Here is an 8,036-nt window from a genome sequence, read left to right on the forward strand (position 1 = left end):
AGGTGCCGACCTCCTGATCCTTGCTGGATTCCATTTCCATCCGGCGAGATCTTCGGTTAGCCCGTCGGAAGTGCTACCGCCTTGACTACTAGAAGAGGAGGCAAGAAGGGATTCTTCGCTAGACATATAGATCTGGACGACACCGGAATCTACCGAAAAACAGTTTTCCCCAGAAAGACCCTCGCGCGAAGATCTACGAGTAAGAGAAAAGCAAAATAAAGAGGGGATAAATACTCTACCGGCCCAAGATCTGGAAAGCTAAGAGAGAAGAGGTAAAGATGTATCGGGCCTAACCTGAGGCGGCGGAGTTGCAGGAGAGAGGCTCGCCGGTGGAGAGGTGAGCTTGCAGTTGGCGAGGACGTCCGCCGACGGTGAGGTGGAGAAAAGCTTGAGGAAGCACCAATGCCGCGACTGCGACAGGAGCGCCGCAGAAGTTCTTCACGCGGTGAAGTTCAGCGGCGTCTGGCGGAGCAGAAGCGGAGGTTCGTCGGGCGGCGGAGCTCGAACAACAAACGGAGCGGCGGAGGCGCAGAGGGCAAAGGCGCTGTGCGCGAAGAAGTGGGGAATGCGAAGAAGAGGATGAAGAGGAACTGCTCTGCCCTTATATAGAGAGAAGGGGTAGTGGGCCGAAAACCGTCGGGCCGCGGCGGTTCGCCTCGTGGGCCGCCACGTGGCGTGCAGATACACGCGCAGGAAACAATATGCCACAGGGAGGCCACACAGATCCGGAACGGCAGCGAGGATCCGGTGTGGCGCCATAAATGCTGGCGCAGAAGCCGAAGGGAAGTGACCCCTGACACTGGCGCGTCAGGCACAGTGCGCATGTCACTGACAGGCACAGTACCCGAGAAATTCTCGACTTCACCGAGGAAAGAGTTAATGACTAAGATGCCGGAGGATATGATACCGGAAAATGCCCTGCTAAGAGAGATAACATGAGCCCGGGCAAAAGATGCCGAATCTAAGCTCAGCGCCGGATAGATTAAACCGGTATCCAAAGACGTGAGAACCTGGCATGGTCTGTTGGATAGAATCCGCCAGACTATACCAGCTTCGGGGACTAATGTTGGGGGGATGACCCCCGGTGTGCCAAAGGCATGCCAAACCGGATGGTTTGAGCCATCAAGATACCGGTTTAATGTTCGTACCGGGGCACAAAGACAGGAAGTTGGCTAAGTGAGGCTAAGCCGGTATCCCCAAGAGGGGTATGCCGGAACCGGGTAAAGAAGACACCGGGCTACCGGAAAGAAGAGCAAGTCGGCAGGACTGGTCAAAGATTCTCTCCGAGCTAGAAGACAAAGATGAGCTAAGCAAAGTAGCTTTAAACGAAGGGCCGACGATAAAGAGCAGGATGACGATGAAAGAAGCCGGAGGACGTCGGCATTTCGATTAAAGAAGACCTCGGTGTCATCTATGATTAAAGTAGCTTTGTAAAGTAGTTTGTCTAGTCAAAGATGCCATTAGGGTTTCTTGCCTCAGTAAGCCACCCTCTCCCCTATATAAGGAGAGGGGGCAGCCCTCTTCACGGGCACGGACGAAGAGGTGTAGAGATAGACGAACACATGTACTGAAAAACTGGTAACCTGTAGAGATCAATAAAGAAGATGATCTAGAGCGAGTTCTTCCTGATGTCTTTCTTCTTCAACCTCTAGCCTTGGCTAAGTTCTTTAGGAAACCATCTGGAAGTTCATCCCATCTAATCACAAACCCTCCCCCGAATCCTCTTGCGTCCATTCGGCCCCAACTTAAGCCATCCTATGGCATCTGTTCGTTCACCACGATGACACTCAGTCTGCATTCAGCTGCTTCAGAGTGATCATCGTGATTTGATTGCAGGGAGGGCTGAAGAGCTCATCGAGATACAGGGTGGAGGCTGCATCGGCAACATCGCTGGCTAGATTGGCATGCAATGTCCTCCTCTGCATTTGGCTCTTCTCTCTGTGTGGCCGTAACAGTAACGTGGCTCTTTGGCATGCATACTCTTCTCTATTTGTGTCTGTTTAATTCATCAATATATATTGGAAAGTGTTTACATTCTATAGCATTTCTTGGGATTTTAATACCCATTTTGTTTGAAAATGATCTTGCTAGGATGGAAGTTCGCTGCTTATAGAATTATATCATATATGTATGGAATAATGATTGTATTTTCCCTACTAGACCATCAAAAAGTTGGACTTTAAGATATTGAAAACGGTAGCGGTATAAAAGTGAACTGAGCATCAAAGTTGATACAAAAATGATTTTTAATGGTGTGCAATCCCTTAAAATAACCAGTTAAGTACGTACAAGATAATTCAAAAGCATGGAAATTTCTCATTTATGCAAAATAAGGTGATCTGCTTTGTGAGGGGAACCGTAAGTGTTTACGTTTTGTACCATGTCTCAGGACTTCAGATCCACTTCTGTCTGTAATTTCTCTTTACGGAGATACACATGACTTGATCTGGATAACTCAGTACTTCATAAGATGACCACTTCCTGCATGTGTGTAACATCCCAAAAATTCAAAACAAAACAAATGAATTTCCCTAGTTCCAAATTTTGGAACCAACAAAAACTTTTATTAAATTAAGTGTGATACATAGTAATCTTGCCTAATTCTTGTGCTATTGCCATGATTGCTGGTTATAGTAGTTTGAAATAACCTTAAAAAACCTCACCCCTCTTTTCACCATCCTAGTTAAAATAAAATCAAAGGAAATTAAATAAGAAAAAGACATATGTGCCTATGGCTATTTTTGTGAAACTTCACCCTAATCTTTTCTACCTTGTGTAGAGGTTTGGAAAACCTTCATAACCCTTACCTAGTGCTTACCAAACCTAATTCAAGTTGTTTCCAAAGAAAATAAAAAGAAACTAAAAATGCCATAGAGGCATATGAGAGTAAAATAGCAAATTTGTGAATTTAAGAATCTTGACCCTAAGACATGTTGTGAATGGTGGGATCACTCCTATATACCATTTAAACACTCAACAACACCATTTGGGTCAAGCCAAGTCAAATTAAAACTCAAATGCAACATATGCATAGAGGCATATGTGACACATAGCCATAATACCCAATTCTTGTTCTATGACTTTAAACCTTGACCAAATGATGTGAAACCTTCTCCAAACCTAATATAACACTAAATTGACCCTAACCCATACCCAAGTAAAGCAAGGGGAACAATTTACAAAAATAATGAAATTTGACACATCACCTCTTGTGTGTTATGGCCAATTTTGCAAATCTTTGAACAAGACCTTTTGAAATGGTTTCAATGGTTTGGAAATGTTTCTAAACTAATAAGAATCACATTAGAGTCAAGAAAAGTCAAATCAAATGGAGAGAAATCAAATAGGGAGAAAATCCCAATTTCACTCACATACACATAAGGCCAATTTTGCAAATTTTCACCAAAGGCCACCATTGCTTGATCTATTGCTTGGAGAATACTTATATATGATAAACAAACACAAATGCATCAAAGAAACCAGAATCAAATCAAAGAAAAATCTCAAAACCAACATACATGTGATAATGGTCAAAAGTGAGTTTTATAAAATGTTCCTCACTTTACCCCTCTGGTTTTATCTTTTCCTCAACCAAACTTGGTCAACTATTGCCATGTCATCCAAGACCTTGTCAAGGTGAACAACTTTCATGTTGACCACACATGCTAACTTTGACCAGGTTGACCAGAATGGATTTGACAAGATGGGACTTTGAAACTATGAGAAGATCATACCAATTTTGGAAACTTGCAAATCAACCCCAGAATGAACACCACCACCACCATTCTATCACATTATTTATGTAAATGAGCTGCACCAAAAAGAATTACAAAATTACACAAAAATGTTCTTGCGGCCATTTCATCAAACAGTTGGCAGGCAACAATCTGAATTTGGCAAACACTCTATTACACACTGGTTTTTAGCCTCCACCACTTTAACTTTGTGATCATCAACCTTCATGTACCTCTTCTGCATCATCCCAGCCCATTTGCTCTGTTTAAAGTGGAGACATGATCACTTTTGCAACCATGCCGGCCATGAAGGACATCACCATGCCACTCCTTCTCTTCACCCCTCTCTGGTCATCAACACTATGTCAACTAGCTTCCCTACACTCCCTCAAGTATGCTGGTACCATCCCTAGTCACAGACATGCACGGTATTGGCCAGAGTGGACACGCCCAGACGCGCCCAGGTCGGCCACGGCACGCCAGAGCGTGCACTGGCACGTCTCTGGACGCGCCAGAGCACTGCCTCGCCTGGACGCTGCCGTCCTTCTCTTCCCCTCACCTTGTGCGTGCACACTCCACACCATGCCAGGACCTCGCCAGACACCGCCATTGGCCGTCGCTGCGCGCCGTAGACGAAGACATCATCGCAACTCGCCGCCACGGTACTGCAAGTACGCCACCGTCGCCAGCACGCCTCAGACCATCATTCGGCGTGCCATCACACGCGTTAGCTCCGCCTAGCCATCGCCTACCTCGCGCGCCCCCTAACTTGCCCCTTCGCGCCCTGGACAGCCATCGCCGTCGACGACCCCCACAGCACCCCACGGCCACCTAGTGCAACTATAAATAGAGCCCCTCCCCGAGCGATTCAAGCATACCATCGGCCTCCCCTCCTTCTCCTCGATCTCCTCGACCTCTTGCTGCACCACATTAGCCACCACGTCGCCGCAATTTGGCCGGAGTCTGCCGCCACCGTAGCTCAGCGACGCCGTTGATCTCCTCCACCCCAAGCCCTGCTGCGACCACCCTCTGCCTCGCCGTCGTCTCCTCGTTCGATCGCCCGCTCCGCCGAGTCCTGCCAGAGCCCAGGTACGCCGCCGACGACCCCCTCTGCCGCCGGTAGGGTTTCGTCCCCGACGGGCGGTGTCGAGGAAGGTGATGAACCTCGCCCGTCGATCCCCCTTTTAATCGAACGGCGCAGCTCACCCCATACCGTTTCGGTGTTTTAAAACACACTGACATGTAGGCCCCACCTTTGGACAGCCCACCAAGCGCTGAAGCGTTACTGGGCCGGCCCGTTAAATTTTCCCGCGCAGGCCCACCTTTTCAAATCTGGAATAAATAGGCTTGGTCAAATTCTTTACTGATGCTGTGTTTCAAATTCAAATAGCTTCGAATCTACTCAACCAATTTGAACCAACCTTATATTGTTGGAAAGCCCACGAAATTCTCTAGCAAACCCCACTGGTCTCAACCCCATATCTTGTGTAGATTTTGAATAGCAAAAATAACAAAACAGAGACTTTTCAGTATTCAAATAAATCTTAAAAATCAACCAATTTGAATTTTTAAGTGAATCCAATTGCAATAATTCACTTTTCACAAACTATAATTTACTATGCAAAAATATGATATGGGTTCTGTACATGATCATGGGCTAGATTCAAAAATTGGCTATGTAGTCAATACTAGCTCATTTAAATCATTTTCAAATTTTAGGAATTTAAATCTATGAGGTGTAGCACCTCATTTAAATCATTTTCTCAAGTGTTATGAAGTAATGTGATGACCTCTATTTGCTTAGGTTCATATTTGCTCCCTTGTGGGTTTTAAATCAAAATAGTATTTAATTTTGCAATGGTTATTTAAATCACATGAGATGATGAATCTCATTTAAATTATTCTTCTCAAATGATAAGTGTGAAGTGTTGACCTTGGTAAACATGTGATCATCCCTGGTTATTTGAGAAGATTAAATCTTAAGAAGATTCAATGAGAGGAAACTATTTCTCCAAACCAAAGAGAAACCCTAATTTCAACTTTCAATAAGAGGAAATTATTCTCCTATTATTAAATTAGGAAACCCTAGCATAATTTGGGAATAAATGTTAGGTAGTGATGTTAGATCATTTGTGTGAGCCAATAAGGCTAATTAAGACTACTTAAGTGTTGTTTGGTGATTGTATCCTCGTATTCGTTTATAGACGCTAGTACCGAAGACTATCAAGAGGAAGAGGTCTTCTACCAAGAGGAAGAGCAAGAAAGTTTTGATCACATCACCAATCAAGGCAAGCTATTACCAATGCAAGATAGATTAGTGAAAAGCTCTACAAGAGCAAGGCACCATTACTTTTTACTTTATGCTTAATGATCCTATCCCAAGTTTTTACTTTACAAGCTTTACTACTTTTGGTTTATCAAAGTACTTTTTGATTCATGATTCACTTAGTTTAGTTATGGAGTAGTGCAAGAGTATCAAACTTAGCCTAGAGCAATCCAAGTTGCTTAGCACCCCTTATAATTAGTTGCTAGTGGTAAACTAAAATTGACTACTATAGATGGGGACTTGTGAAAACCAATGACTTTGAAAACCTTGGAATGATGAGTCATTCTATTGAAAGATTTTGAAGGTGAATATGACATGTGAATGACTTGGTAAATTTTACCAAAACTGATGGTTGGGTTCGGATGCGATACCATTCCAATTTTACAAGTACCCCCACAATACCTGAATTTGGGTAAGGCTTAGCTGGAAATTTATGTGTCTTAGTATGGGTTCCCTCTAAAACAAGCGTTATCGGGGTTATGCCGGAGGCTGCCTCTACAACAAAAGGAATGATGTGAAATGACGTGAAATGAGGTGAATGTCCGGCCCAAGCCTCGTGCGGTTCCCGAGCCGACCGTCTGTCTTCACTGGGAGGCCAAGCTCATGGGGAGAGGTGCCTATACTAGGGTATGTAAATGAAAGGTTAGGATTGGTAGTTCGCGTCTCGCGTACGATAAATCAGGGCCAGTTACCCTCGACGAACTATTGCAATTGTTGTGGCACAAGTGTACAACCTCTCGCAGAGTTTAACCTATTCGAATAGCCGCGTCCGCGGTCATGGACAGATTGGAAAGGCCATACTGTTCCGTCATCAGAACTTTTCTAAAAATATGAAGGGTGACTTGTGATTTGAATTGAAAGGTGACTTTGACTTTGAATCACAACTGAGTTGTGGGAATGACACTAATGTTCCCACCTGAGTTTAGCAAATAAAGAAGTTTTTGATTATTAAAGTGCTTATGAAATAAAACTGGCTTTCTGCAAATGAAACTAGAGCTTAGAACCCCTTTACTATAGTTGATAGTATTTACCTTAGTATTAGTTTGCGAGTACTTTAAAGTACTCATGGTTGTGTCCCTGGCTATTCAAATGGCCAGACTATGAAGAGGAGTATCGTAACCCGGAAGAAGGACAACGAGACGTCTACGACAACTAGGATCACTCCTGACGTCAACAGTTGCCTGTGGAATAAATGGACTACTATTACGCTATTTCGCTTCCGCTATGTGTTATGTAATTTAGAACTTCTATTATTGTAATGAGACTGGATCATGTGATCCTTTATTTGTAAGACGATTATGGTATGTAATGAATGATGTGTTGTGATATCAATCTATTATGTCTCGCAAAAACGATATTCCTGGGATTGCGAGGAATGGCATAATAGGCATATGGACTTAAAAATCCGGGTGTTGACAATGTGCCTCTCTACAAATTGTTCCGATGGACATTATATCTTTTTTTGTCTGATTTGGGTTTATTCTACTCTCCAGTTTTAGTTACACTTCATGTATGATTTTGTGGTTTTTCAACTTACTGTTAGATGGCGCATCTTGGATATGCTCCTCTCTTGCTTTCCTAGACTTGGCATATGAAGCGAAACCCGGTATGTAAGAAGCGCGTAAAAGAAAGCTGAAGTGATGTCAAGCATCCGGTTCTCTAACCCAGCGCGGATTATCAGGAAGACATACTTGCAATACGTTGGACTATTCCCGCACTTCTTCAAAGAAAAATATATGTTTAGAGATCAGAGATGGGTCACTTAACTCCAAATTCTTGTACCACAAATAGTAAAGCTCTATAATCCTTCTAGGTTGCAAACTAATTTGTTATTCAAAGACCCTTTTTTCTTGGGAATTTTTATTATTTATTTATTGGTACAATTTCTTTTTTCTTGGGATTTTTTTATTGATACAATTTATTCTATATATAGCGTGCTTACAATTGAAAGCAAGTCTCGAGGTGTTAATGCTGGA

The sequence above is a fragment of the Lolium rigidum genome, chromosome 3 (genome assembly GCF_022539505.1).
Source record: "Lolium rigidum isolate FL_2022 chromosome 3, APGP_CSIRO_Lrig_0.1, whole genome shotgun sequence".
NCBI lineage: Eukaryota > Viridiplantae > Streptophyta > Magnoliopsida > Poales > Poaceae > Lolium > Lolium rigidum.